This window comes from Anoplopoma fimbria, chromosome 24 (assembly GCF_027596085.1).
Source record: "Anoplopoma fimbria isolate UVic2021 breed Golden Eagle Sablefish chromosome 24, Afim_UVic_2022, whole genome shotgun sequence".
Taxonomy (NCBI): Eukaryota; Metazoa; Chordata; class Actinopteri; order Perciformes; family Anoplopomatidae; genus Anoplopoma; species Anoplopoma fimbria.
Genome location: NC_072472.1, coordinates 21184344 through 21198401, shown reverse-complemented (window position 1 = coordinate 21198401; position 14058 = coordinate 21184344). Strand labels below are relative to the sequence as shown.

The 14058-nt window shown below is 41.8% G+C and overlaps 1 pseudogene; it reads left to right on the top strand.

Moving 5' to 3' along the window:
• The window catches only part of LOC129113833 (uncharacterized), a 107325-nt pseudogene extending 93308 nt beyond the window's left edge, over positions 1-14017 (top strand).
• The last annotated feature ends 41 nt before the right edge of the window (positions 14018-14058 follow it).

The window sequence follows — 14058 nt, the reverse complement described above, 5'->3', positions numbered from 1 at the left end:
TTATTGTAGTATGTGTGGAGTAGAGGTTTTACTTGTACTTGCATATAGTGCAGCACCCCAGCACATTACTGGTATGGTGGTGCCATCTCCTGGTCTTATACAGCAAGTACACCTCAGACCACATTGTGCCTCCCTTATGGTCATGCGTCACTCTTTGATATATTTTTTGTTCTCCAGGAACATGATAGTTTGTAAGAAATGGAAGATATTTGAAAAAATTTGATCCAGAATTTAACTGCTTTGTACTTCGAGATTCAACCTTTTTATCCATTGTTTGGTTGAAATGAAAGATTGTATTTGTTAATTGTTTTACTATTATCTATATATTCATATATATAATTACTTTTTTCTAGTTCTAAATATTTTGAAATTGGTTTAAACTTTGTATGTTTTGTATTTCTGATCATTTACATTCCTCTTGTAAATGTATGTACTCACTAGGAGTACATTTTGCATTTCATAAAAATAATTATTTTAAAATGAAGACGGTGATGTTGTTTTTAATAATTTGTATCTATGGTGATATATAAGTCACATGACGCGTCAATGGACTGTATATCAGGAAAGCAATAAACAACCTCAGACATCGGCCTGATGAAAGCAAAATAGCTTAGAATTGTTAATAAGGTCAATCCAAAACAATTATCACAAAATACTTCATCCGCCAAACATATATCGGATTAACTTCTATAATAGAAGGCATCTTCGTCTGAACATGTGAATGTATATCCCCTCCATCATTCAACCTTGTCCTTTTGTCGTTCTCACAGGTTCATCAACGCTCGTCGGCGTATCCTCCAGCCCATGTTGGACGCAAGTAACCCGGACCCAGCTCCTAAAGCCAAGAAGATGAAGTCCCAGCACCGTCCGACGCAGCGCTTCTGGCCCGACTCCATCGTGGCTGGAGTTCTTCAGACGCACAGATCAGGAAACAACTCAGACAGTAAGATAGCGCTCTCCAATGAAATCAAAAAATCAAAACACAGCTAAGCTTCCAATTCAAACTCTGTGTGTTTGAAATGTCCCCACTAGATGTCACTATTGACTTTTATTTATTTGAGAAGATGTGAAGGCAAAAGTCAAGAACAGAGAGTATAATATTCTTGGTGGGAAAAGAAATCAGCATTTGTTCTACAGGAATCTTAAATTAGATCTTAGTTTGTGTCTGAAAGCACCAGGGGTCCAACACTATAGTTAGATAAAGAAATAGTTTTCAGTCATCCAAGGCCCATTTTAGGTTATAGATTCTATTTATTGCTGTAATTTATTATCTACTATCTCCACAATGCAGCTGTAGCAGGCAAAGACTGAGCAATGTGGAGGAGCAAACTTCACTGTCATTGCTGTAAGTGAACCAGCAGTAATATGAGGATGTTATTCAGGGTAGGTTTCATTCAGGCAGGGGAACATTTAGATACTGTGTTGTGGTGTCACAAGGATGGACCCAAAAGTAAGACAATACGGAGGTTGGTTGAGTTTTAAAAAGGTTTTTTGAGAGACCAGGTTGAACGAGAGTGATGTGGGCAGGCTGAGGAAGCACACGGGAAGCAGACCCGGCAGGACAGGAATCCTGGAGCACAGGAAACAGGACTACAAGGAACTAAGCTTATAAGCTTGGCCTGAATGCAACCACCACAGTAGCTGAGACAATGATCTGGCGCACAGTGGGCGAAGAGCCGGGGAAGATATACTGCAGAGAGGAGGGGCTAACAAATGGCAGGTGTGTGAGCTGAGGGAGGTGATTGGCTGATTACAGGCAGGTGTGACGGTAGACTGGGCACAGATAGATGGCAGGACAGGGGGAGACTCACACACATACGCACACACAAAGCAAGCTGGGGACATGGAAGACAAAAGGAGTGGGAACACTGGGAGACACAAGAGAGAGCTTCTAGGCTGTAAAAAACTGTGCATTACTAGTTGTCAAATAGTTTATTCAGTGGAAGTACTGCCACATACAAACCTTAATATATACTGATATGAAATTATCAGAATATTATACGATATGATATGAAATTATACAAGTAAGTAATTAACTTAATTGAGTCAAATAAGTCTCCATCATTCTGTCACTGGTATTTCAAGTTGAGATAAAAATCTATTTTAAAGTTAGATCATAACCCAGGGATATTGTTCACCTATTTAAAAATATATGCATATGGAAAAAAAAACATACTTTTGTGTAATATTTTTTTTATGTATTGCTTTTATAAGTTAGTACCAAATAACTTCTAACAGTAATATAATGACTTCCATCCATCAATCTGCAGCTTTTAGTGAAGGGACATGTGTATGGAGCCATGTCACACTGCATTCTAGACCTGCCCACTTTTTAGCTGTCCAATCAAATGTGAAGGATTTTTTTGTAACACAGCTCCAATATTGTGTTTCACTGGAGAATAGTAACAGTACAGGAGATAAAGACCCTCTAACATCTGTTTCACTGGAACTTAAAGTCATTAAAAAATGGCCTTGTGGGCCGCCAGGCTGCTTGAAAGCTACTTTAGAACAGAAGGATGCACAGATGAATGTGGAGGGGATGGATTCGTTCTGTCACTAGTTCATGACTCCCTTCCCCCCTCTCTGTTTCCCTGCCTCCCCTCAGACCCGCTGAGTATGGACAGCCTCCAGTCGCTGTCCTCGGACTCGGCCACCCTGGCCATGCAGCAGGCCATGCTGGGAGCCGACGACTCCATGGACGGCACTGAGGAGGAAGACGAAGAGGAGGAGGAGGAGGAGGAAGAGGAAGAAGGGATGGAGGAGGAAGAGGAGGAGGAGGACGGAGAGGAGGAAAATGACAGGGGGAGGCTACTGTCCAGCGGGGGAGGAGGAGGAAGGAGGGATCTTGGCATGGAGCACAGGGAGGAACTAGAGTAGTCGACTGCAGGAACAGACCATATGAACTCGGACCTCACTTGTCCCCTTAACACAGCCTCATTTAAACTGAACTAGAACAGCTCTAATGCTGAGTGATTTATGAGAGCATGTAAGGATATATTAGGATTTTCTCAAAATCCATCAAGTACTCTGATGCAGAGCGACTCTAATCAGACACAATGACCATCACCATCACAATTACAGAGGACGGATTTGAGTTTCATGATGATTATGTGTTGTTTCATTTTACTAGTCAATGCAGTTCTAATGCAGTAAGCTCTTGAAATATTTGGATAGTAGCAAATTTTTTTACTCTATAGCTCCTTTTATTTATGGACAAAAATGGCACAGGAACCCAAAAGTTGAAAAGATTGCTGCCAGTTTAAATTGAGACAATTTAACCACTTTCCAGAAGCTTGGTGCTTTCAGAAAAACATTTTGAGGCAGTTTTGGATGCAGTTTACTGTGAACTGAAAAAAGGAAACAGTTGAATGAGCAGTCTGGAGTAGTTGCAGATGCATCAAAAACAAACAAAAACAAACATCTTTGCAAAGTGAGATTTTTGTGTATGAATGTGAAATACAACCACTTTTAAAATTGAATATAATCTTTCCAAATATCATGACACATTGAAAATGATTATCAAAAAAGGTCTGCAGATTTTTGCAACCTATTTCACATGACTGAAAGTACTCTTAATTTCCGGTCTACATGTAACTTTGCAGTTTATGTGTCATTTTGCTTCCTAAAATAAGAGTGAAGAGAAATAAAAAAAAAGAAGTAGTAATGCTGTCCAAATATCTGCAGAAGTGACTGAAGGCCTATGTGTTGGCTTCCAATGCTGGGACATCATTCATGTCTTTTCAATGGTCATAGGTTCTCAGGTCGCCGTGTTTCTTCCTCATGAGCGAAACACTTGACTCATTGCTCCAGCAAACCTTTTAGAGCATGACTTTTTAAACAATCTTAGTTCATTTCTTTCTTCTCTCATGTGCAAAAAAAAAAAAAAAAAAAAAGTTCTAGTAAACCGGTGTATACTGACTGTGTACACTTATAGTATGTATATCACATTTTTTTTATATGTTTACATTCTAGTGTTGAAGGTTGCATATTTATTCTTTTTTTTTGCGTGGCCTCAGATGGTAGCTCAAGGAGCAACGAGACAATGGCAGTTGCTTCTCCGTAGACAAGATTACGTTATTGTAACCTTAGCTCTATGAGCACATGTGAGCCCTCTGCTGGACACTACGGGGAATACTCTCCTCCAATCACATCCTGAAAAGCCTCATGGAGATTTTCAGTGGGCAACTTCATGCTTGTGATTGGAGGAGAGTATTACCCACGGAGTCCAGTAGGTGGCGGACCCCTATTTTCCAACCTTTTTTAAAAAGGCTGTGGTATCAGCGGGTGGCCATTCACATACTTGACTTCAACCATCAAGTCAGTCTTAGAGAGTTGCTTGTGTATTTTTTCGTGACCTTGGACGAATCCGTCACAAAGTAAGAGCACGGCAAGCACTGCCGGCCTCTACAAACTGTCTCACCCACATCCCCACATGGAGATGGAATCCCCAACCGACAGAGCCGGCTGTCTTTTAATGACAAACTTTTTTCAAGGAGACGAAGACGACAATTTTGAGGAAAACGAGAGAGTGAAAGCTCAGCAGTGGCGTGTCTTTAAATTTTATGTGAAGGATTTTGAAGAAACTGTGAAACTATTTCAGCTCTAGGTTTTGTACTAAAACACACAAATGGAATAGCTTGTTTCAAATGTGAAGACAGAAAAAGAAAAAACACGTTATATTGAATGTTCTGATTGTTCATTGTGAAGTTTGTTGCTCATTAATATTCTTTTCTCGATTGCATTTTTTTTAAACGGATCTTCCAGAGCAAGTGACAGACAATAGGGAATATTTCTATTTCATTTGTACACTTGGTTGTCATAATCTATTGTGTTTCAATAGAACAATTTCATAATTAAAACATGTAAAGGTGCTGATGTTGACTTTGTGATATGATGAAGTTCTGCATGTGTTTAGGCTGAGTGAACACATGCAGGGCCATAAATTCCCAACAGGAGGTAAGCAGTTTGGTTCATGAGAGTATTTAGAGACGAAACGCACCAAACACAAAGAACAGAACACTAGATAATTAACGGAGGGTTGTTCTCTGCTGCACATATCGAAGCCCGGATCACAAGAGCGAGGCTCATGTGTGTTCGACATTTCCCAACCCTCTCATGCTCCGGCTCCATTGTAACCTATTTCCAGATTATAGAGTTAGTAGTCTAAATATTGGTTTGACTTCCTCATTTTCCTGTCACATGTGTAGTCTCCCACCCACTGGTTATTGCTGTACCCTGTGATTTGAACTTGCTGGAACAACTCGCCCAAATGTTCCGCCTCCTACCAGAGCCCAACAGAGCTCTCTCCACCACAGGGTTTCAGCTCCCCCCGGAGTAGAATGGCAACACTCCCATGGGTGTTTGCTGCGCGAGCCTCATTGTATTGTTGTTTACACGGCTTGTAATGCTTGTGTATAATGGCAACACACAAAAGGTCATTCTTTAATTGCAGCATCACTTATTAAATATCTGTTATTGTCTTACCTCTGCTGCTTTTCTGCTCCTTCAGACACATTTTCTGGGGTAGGAGGAACTTGAATTGCAGTGGCCATGTTGGGCTCATAAGTAATATATGAGGGAGTATAAGCAACACGAGGCAATCAGTGCTCCACATCTCCATGAGAGAGCAATGCTCAAAAGGTCTCGTGTGTGGGACCAAATCAGGGTATTCATAAAAGTGACCTGTGAAAACGCTTGTCTGAGAGTATGTGCATCACAACATTTCTTCTATTATTGTTCCACAAAGGACTTTCTGTACTGCAGGAGGAAAATAGCCAGTGACCCTTTCTGAACAGTAAGAACAGAGGATAAGATGTAAATATATTAAAGTATCCTATACAGCACTATAAGGTAGGCGTTTTAATTTATCATCGGGCAGCATTATATACAGCAGCACAACTGCTCATAAATCATTTACTAACGTTTTTTATTTCCATTAGTCAGGTTGTTGGGGTATAGTGTGTTTCACTTTACACCAGCAGGGTTCAAGGTTCAATGAATACAGTATTTAATAATGCAAGAATGGTCGGCAAAAATATATTGTTTTTATAAGAATACGTGGAAAAAGGATGTATGGATTTTTTATAGATATTTTGGGTCAAATAAACACATAACTTTCACCCAGGAGACCGCTGATCGTGTCCCATGTGAAAGCAAAGGTCGAAAAACAATGAAACAAGAAACATTCACCTGTTTTTATCTACTTAAATAAGTAACAACTGTACCTACTTTAAGCCCAACCATGATGTTTTACTAAACATAACCAAGTCATTTTGTTGTTTTGTTTCAAAACACGACATTTAACGTGTTTAAAACTACGACCAGAAAAAAGAAAAGACATTCCTCTTGAAACAGAACTTAGAATGCAGTTTAGTTGTATGGAAATGCTATTTTATAAGAGACAGGGTTACGTTAAGGCAAAGGTTGTGGCCATGGGTCATAGTGACTTTTGAAAGGAGATCAGGGGCCATTCTTCTCCATCCTCTGGCTTGTGAACTACAAATTGATCTCTGTGCTCTGCCTCAAACGACATCCAAATTCTTAAAAAGCCGTCGAGGAGCAACAGTGGAGGATACTTGTTGGAAAAGCGAGGAAACACTGGCGTATCCACACAGCTGGATTCATCTCAAAACATGGCAGGACTCAAATGTAACTGTTCCTTTTGTGTTCATACCTAATAGTTACTTAAGAACTTTCTGCCCTTCACCTTATGTGTAGCGCCATTTAGAACTCCGTTGACACTTCACCTTGATGTTACTTATGTTTTTATCTTGAATGAAGACTGCATCCAATTCAACTGCTATAATAGTGACACTTTGTGAGGTGCAAACAACAAGAACATTATCCTGCATTCAGCTCTAGTTTACTGTATTTCATGTTGTCATTAAGTTAGACAGGACTGTGTTTGTGTGAATATAGTATTTATTATATAAACATATATAAAGACTGTAAAAATGATATTCAAACAATCCTGTCACAATGAATTAAAAGTAAATATATATGTTGAACACTTTTATGTTGATTCAAATATAGACGTATCCCAAACAATGGATGCTGTGACATACGTCTCTTTGAAATGACGGCTACGAGGCAAAGATTTTTTTAGGTGACCAAAATGTTACAATTGAAGTGAAAACACAAACACACTGTGAAAGGGTTAAAGTTTTAAGACGTAAACAAACTCCCAGACAGGACAACGCCATGGTAGCGATCACAATCACTGTGTAGCCCCGCCCTAAAGCATACTCTGCTTTATGGTCTGTTTGACTCTAAATGGAGCATCATTTACTAAATGAACATCATGCTGTATTGAAGAAGACTTGAAACTAGAGATTGAGACCATAAACTCATGTTTACAATGTTTACTGAGGGAATAAATCAAGAGAGAAGTAGAGTCATTTTCTCATAGACTTCTATACAACCAGAGGAGTCGCCACCTGAAGACTTTGGTTTTTGTGCCCATGAAATACAGTTTAATCAGGTAAAAAAAGCGGGATTAAAACACTCTGTTTTTGATGTCTGTAGAGCCTGTGACTTCTGTTTTCAAACAGATTTGAACCTTTTACTTGAAGCGTTTCAGAAAACGGGGCTGTTCTTTTAAACCATTCTGTTTGTGGAGATGCAATTCAACACACCATGTGTAACACTGAACTTCACTGTGGCTCTCCTTAATTTACAGCACAAATTATTATACAGATAAACTATAACACAGATCTCATGCATGAACTAGCCAAATGCTTGTTTGTTCATTTGAGTTCCAGTTCTCCAGTCCTGTTAGATCCATTTAATCAAATACATTTTTTAACACACTGTTAGTTTTTTCTCTCTAACACATATAGTGCAGTGAAAAGAAACATGACCATCCCTGTTGTATGGTACAGTATCTCAGCCAGCACTCGCTCTGAGGCTGTAAAGCAGTAAAAATAGTCTCAGAATGACAGAGGCTGAAAAAGCCACTGGCGGTGGTTCACTTGTTTGAAGTGGGCCAGAGCCACTGTGCTTCACAGCAGGGCTGGACCAGAGAAACACACACACACACACACACACACACACACACACACACACACACACACACACACACACACACACACACACACACACAACTGCATTGCCCAGTGTGAGTGCTGGAGGTCCGCTGCAGTCAGTGCCATCTGGGCGCCTACATGCTCCCAGATGTCCTCCCTGTAATTAGAGCCAGACCCGGCTCGGCCCAGTCCAGCCCAGATCCAACCTCTCATTTACAGAGGCCCTCCCTGAATACTTAAGAAGCTTTCCAACACCATGCCGGCCTTTAGAGGAACTCTTTGGCTCTGAAAGGATATTTTCTAAAAGTATCACCAAAGAAAGCTGGAAGACTTACGGTAAGCTTTAGCTTCCATCATGTTGAGGACATTTGCTATGAATAATATTAATTGCATTTCTGATTGAATGTCCCCGAAATTGGAGAAGCAATTCATTGCGCTTGAGGTTTTTTTTTATTACTATAGATTTACAGGTATTTCTGCTATATCATATCACATATAGTGAAATATGCCAGAGACCATGAGTTAAAGAAAGTAAAGCAGTGGGATGGGACAAAGGTCATGACTCTGATTGTACTGAGATCACACAATATCCTACTTGACTGTGTCAGGAAATAAAGTGTTTTTTATCACTGGGCAGGAGTTCAAAATGTCGATCGCCCAGGCGGCGGCCAAGGCCATGCTATCTGATGCGCTGCTGCAGGGCAGCCCCGGGATAAACCGGATCAGCCACCTGGAGCTGGAGCTTCCTCTGGACAAGGTCATCAAGTTTGTGTCCGTCGGCCTTCCGCTGTTGCTGGTGTCCATGGCCTTCGCCCGCGAGATCTCCCTGGGTGAGCAACTCTCTGTCTCTGTCCTTTTTTTAAACCAGGTCAGGGCGTTTTCTGTGTTTCAATTACGCTGTTATGCGGTGTCTCCGCCTAGTAACTGTGTACTGTTTGTCCTTGAAATGCTGATAAATTGCATTTACTTAATAGTACTGATATGAATATTCTTAGAATTTCTGTGGTCCATGTTTTTTCATGTACTGAAGCGACCCAAACGTGTTATATCGCCCCATCCCTTACAATTCCTACTTAAAGAAACCAAATATTGAAAGCAATAACAGTGAGAGTTGTAATGACACATCACTTTTGTTGCAGAATAAAGCAAGGGGAAGAAAACACTTGAACAACTACTTAACATTAAAGGAAGACATGCTGACTCAATTAAAGGGAATCACAAACAGGCACGTTTAGTGGACGCACACTGAAGTTGGGCAACTGCCCAGAAGGGTTATATTTGCAGCCCTTAAGCGGCTGCCGTCTTCAGCGCTCTCGCTGAATACTGGACCACTTTCAAAAATTGTTGCCCTCATTAGTCACTTTAAACTGTGTCCAGGTGGAAAAATACCACAGCAGCATAATACAGTGCATACAACAGCAGTAATAATGAGATGACAACAAAATGACTGAAAACACCAAATCACGATCGTATACGACTCCATTCATCTAATCCATTGACTGTTCTGCTGTTGCCTAAAGTGTTTTTAGATCAGAGGGAAAAAGTGGTTCCGAAAGAATTGGGCAGTTTTCCAGATGAAACTTGCCAACAACCTGTCCGTCCACGGTCATTCAAAGAACACAAAAAGCACAGCTGACAATCCAAAGTATACGTGGCAATACTATAGTACAAGTCTATTGTCGAGGAGGCAGACTCCCTTGACTTCACTAAATGTCGTCTCTCCAGAGCTGGTCTGCAATCAGCCGGATGCTCCTGATGCTAATTGCCATGGGGATGATTGAGAGCAGCGTTCACTAACGCTGGCACGCTGTAATTACAAGGCGAAGTTCTTCTGTGGCAGCTCCCCCCTATTTGAGTCCAATGAGAGGATATGTTGATTAACAACAGTGAGGGGGGGGTCGTAGAACATGATGTGGTGGCGGGGGTGCGCCGCTCAACTGATGGATCTTGGCTGCCTATCTGCTGGCTTGTCAGTTTCAAAACAGAGCTTGATTGCGCTGCTGTCTGGAGTCTGGTTTACGTGCACCTGGTCTCTCAGCCAAGAATGCTTGTACAAAGCACAAAATGCGGGGACGATCTGCCAATGTTAATTGGGGAGTGGGAGTGGGAGTGGGAGATAGCAGCAGTGGCAGAAATGTAGGTTGCCTCACTTTGCCAAATGGCTCACAGGGGTTGGGAGTTGAGCGGGAGAATTTCGAAAAAGATTTCATGAGAAGGCATCTGCTGTCGTTTTCTATTTAGGGTGAGTTGTCAATGCATGCGCCCACACACGCACTCTGCAATCAAAGTGGAAAAACAGATTCCCACAGTGAGCTGAGAACATACAGTGGCGTCAGATAGTATTATAACTACAGTAGTCGCCGTGATTTAAACATAAGCAATTGCCAATGCTGCTATAGTCAGTATAGCATTCCACAAAATATAACATTACAACTAAAAGAATAAGACCACTCAGAAACAAAAAAAACCCAAAGACATGTACTGATCTGTTTAATGTTTGTAACATGTTGTGCCTGATTGGAAGCAGATTACATGAATTGCTCCACCATGATGCCTTTAGGGGTTTGTGAAGCTGTGAAGATAAAGAATGTGACAGACAGCTTTACAAAACCTTTTTATCAATGACACTGTAACATGGTTTCATTATGTAGCTGCCAATACTGGATGATGATGAACCAACCGCTGTTCTGCTCACCACCTCGACCATCTGTCCTCACCATTAGCCTCACCATGTTGGCCTCCGATAAAATCCACTTTTAATAGGGTTTCAATATGTCTTAAAGGCTGGACCATAATGCAATATGCATTGCCTTGAAAAATGTTATGAATGAACAATAAATACTTTTTAGTATCTCAATATATCGCGTACATTTATTAGAAACATTTTGGCCAATTTTTATATGATACTTAATATGAGTAGGTGAAATTTGAGTTTTATGGCTGTTGATGCTGTACCACATTGCTTTCACCTGCAGTATGTTAAAGGAAAACTAACCAACATAGACAATACATAATTAGTTTGAGTCCAGTGTGAGTCTTAAAACTGCAACCTCTTCTTTCTTATACGTATATCTAAGGCCAAAATGAATATCATCCATCATGCCTTCAGCTGCCAAAATTATATTTTAGGTGTCACCATCAGTATGTTAAAATGTGGCTGATTTATTACACACACACACACACACACACACACACACACACACACACACACACACACACACACACACACACACACACACACACACACACACACACACGCTGTAGTATAACTGGACTGTGTAACAGTTGCCTATAATGAGGTCGACCGACAGGATGAATCACACCCTGACAGTAAATTAGTGGCAGTATGTTTCTACTTTCAGAAAGCTGGGCAGATGTGGTGTTGTAGAAAAAAGTAGACGCTCAATGTTTCTCTTCTAAGGCTCTGCTTTAGGTGGGGCACACCCTTAGTGTGTTCCCTCCCAAGCTCTCTGCTTTAGGGTGGAGCACCCTTGGAAAATGGCAGATGGGTGCATGGAGCATGGATTCAAGTGGTTGGACTACATGTGGTTATATCAAGGTGAACTAAATATAAGGTGTAGGAGGCCAAATTTGGAATGGAGTCGCCCATGGTTTTAAATGCCAGGTTTCCATTTGGAAACATATGATTACTCCAAAATGATGTTCGACTGAAAAGAAAAAGGCATGTAGAAGCTCAAATGTATGTTTTTCTTAGTGGTCCCCTAGTACTGTGTCTGTGTGTATGTACTTGTACAACTGTATTTTAGACCTTCATCGTTAGGACAATTTTTGAAAATGAGGACATTTTGGCCAATCCTCCTGTTGAGACAGACCTTCAAAGGCCTTTTTGAGGGTTCGGACCTGGTTAAAGGTTAAGGTTAAATTAGGTTCAGGTTAGTTAGGGGCAACTGAAAAAGGGTTGGGGTCAGCCATTCTGAGGTGTTGGTTAAGGTTTGGGGGGCTAGGAAATGCATTACAGCAAAGTGTCCTCACAAACATAGAAGTAATAGGTTGTGTGTGTGTTTTTGTGTGTGTGAAATCAAGTGCTTAGCGACTGCTTACAGGCAATTTGATAAAGCAGAAAGTAATTCCTCATATTAGCAGATAATGTTACGAATTTGTTTATTCTGCAGGGCCTCAGATCAGCTGTTTCCCTCCCAGCAATTTCACCATCAAGCAGGCCAGCTATGTCGACACGTACTGCTGGGACTCTCTCATGCATCATGAGTTTGACAGCAATGGGAACTTTGAGGAGCGCTCGCTCTGGGTACACAAAGTAAGTTGAGAGACTCTGATCAAGCTTGCTCAACTTGTTATTCCCACCTAGAGTGGCTGACAAAGTTAAACTGCTGAAACCTTCTTACTCCTTGCTGTAACTTGCAAAACGTAACTTAAAAGTGTCAGTCTGACACATTTAATACGAACCAAGTATGTGCTTTGTTGCTAAATGTATTCAGACTTTGTTGGGCTGTGAAGTCATTGTTGATTTGACTCATCTGCTTGTTTCAACTCTTTCTGCCCCTCCATCTGCCTCTCCTCTCTATCACCCTTTTCTCTCATTGTCCATCCAGATGTTCCCTTACTCTCTTCTGGCCATGGCAGTGCTGATGTACCTGCCGGCTCTCATCTGGCGCCAGCTTGTTATGCCCACGCTTGGCTCAGACCTGCTCTTCATAATTGACGAACTGGACAAATCGTACAACCGTTCGATCCGACTGGCCCAGAACATTCTGGACATGCGGCAGAACACTAAGAATCCCCTCACATTTCAGGCCGAACTGCAAAGGTAAGAGACAAGCAACTGCTGGCTTGTAGCACAAATATTTATTGCTTTTTAGCTTTTTTAAAGAAAATGCTTCCATATCCATGTTTTCAGTAACCCAATCTCATTAGCTGTGATTTGCCCCCCAAACTAAAATATGCCTTGTTAAATTGAACTTGAATCCAGTGGAGGAATTGGGACATTGCAGTAGCAAATGAAGACATCTGCTAGTGAACGATATTGCTCAAAGGCTAAAGAAATGATCTTGTTGCCAGCTCCTAGTTGCCAAAATTAGAAGATTGTGGTTGGGTAGGGAGGCTCCCAGCTGGGATTAATGAACATGAAGGAGAACATGGTGCTGAGTTTGTTTTCCTTGTCCAATTGCAGGGCCAAGAAGAAGCGATACTTTGAGTACCCTCTTCTCGAGAGATACATGCAGTGCAAGCAAAACTCCTATTTCCTCGTCAGCATGCTTTTCTTGCGGGGCTTCCTCCTCCTGACCTTCATGACAGCCGCCTGTCTCTACCTGGCCTACTTCCACCTGTCGGCATTTCTGCAGGACGAGTTCAGCTGCTTTGTCCGCACGGGCATGCTGCGTGATCAGAACTGGGTTCCTGAACTGGTTCAGTGCAAAATGATCGGCCAACTGGTTTTTCAGGTGATAAGTGTAGCAAACGGTGCCATCTACGTCCTGTTGGCTCCGATCGTCCTCTTCAGCCTGATTCGGCTCTTCGTTTGGGACACCACCTTCTTCTCTGTCTACGAGGTCCTCCCAGCCCTCGACCTCCTCAACCGCCGTAGACTTGGCTGCCCATTGAACGACCTCAATGTCCTCCTGCTCTTCTTGCGTGCCAACGTGGCTCACCTGATGTCCTATGGGAAGGTGAGGGCACTGTGCTCGCTTGCGCCACCACAGGTGGGCAACAACACCGCAGGGCAGGGATTGAGCGCGATGCTGACCCAAGAGGAGATGGAAGAGCGGGAGGAGGCCGCGATGGAGCTGGCAGAGGAGGTGGAAGAGGCCAAAGAGGAAGGGAAGCTCAACCTAGTGGATATCATGACTATTCTGGGAGCGGCGCAGGGACGAGTGGTAAACTGCAGCGAAAAGAGGCCTCTGGTGGAGGAGAATATGAGTCTCGGTACCGTAACACTTATCTACACACTCAAGCGCATTCTGCTAGTGGCTATTTTCACCTACATAATCTGGGATGTACAGAAAATTATTAAGTGACCTCCAGACTACAGATACAGGCTTTGAAAATTAATAGCAAG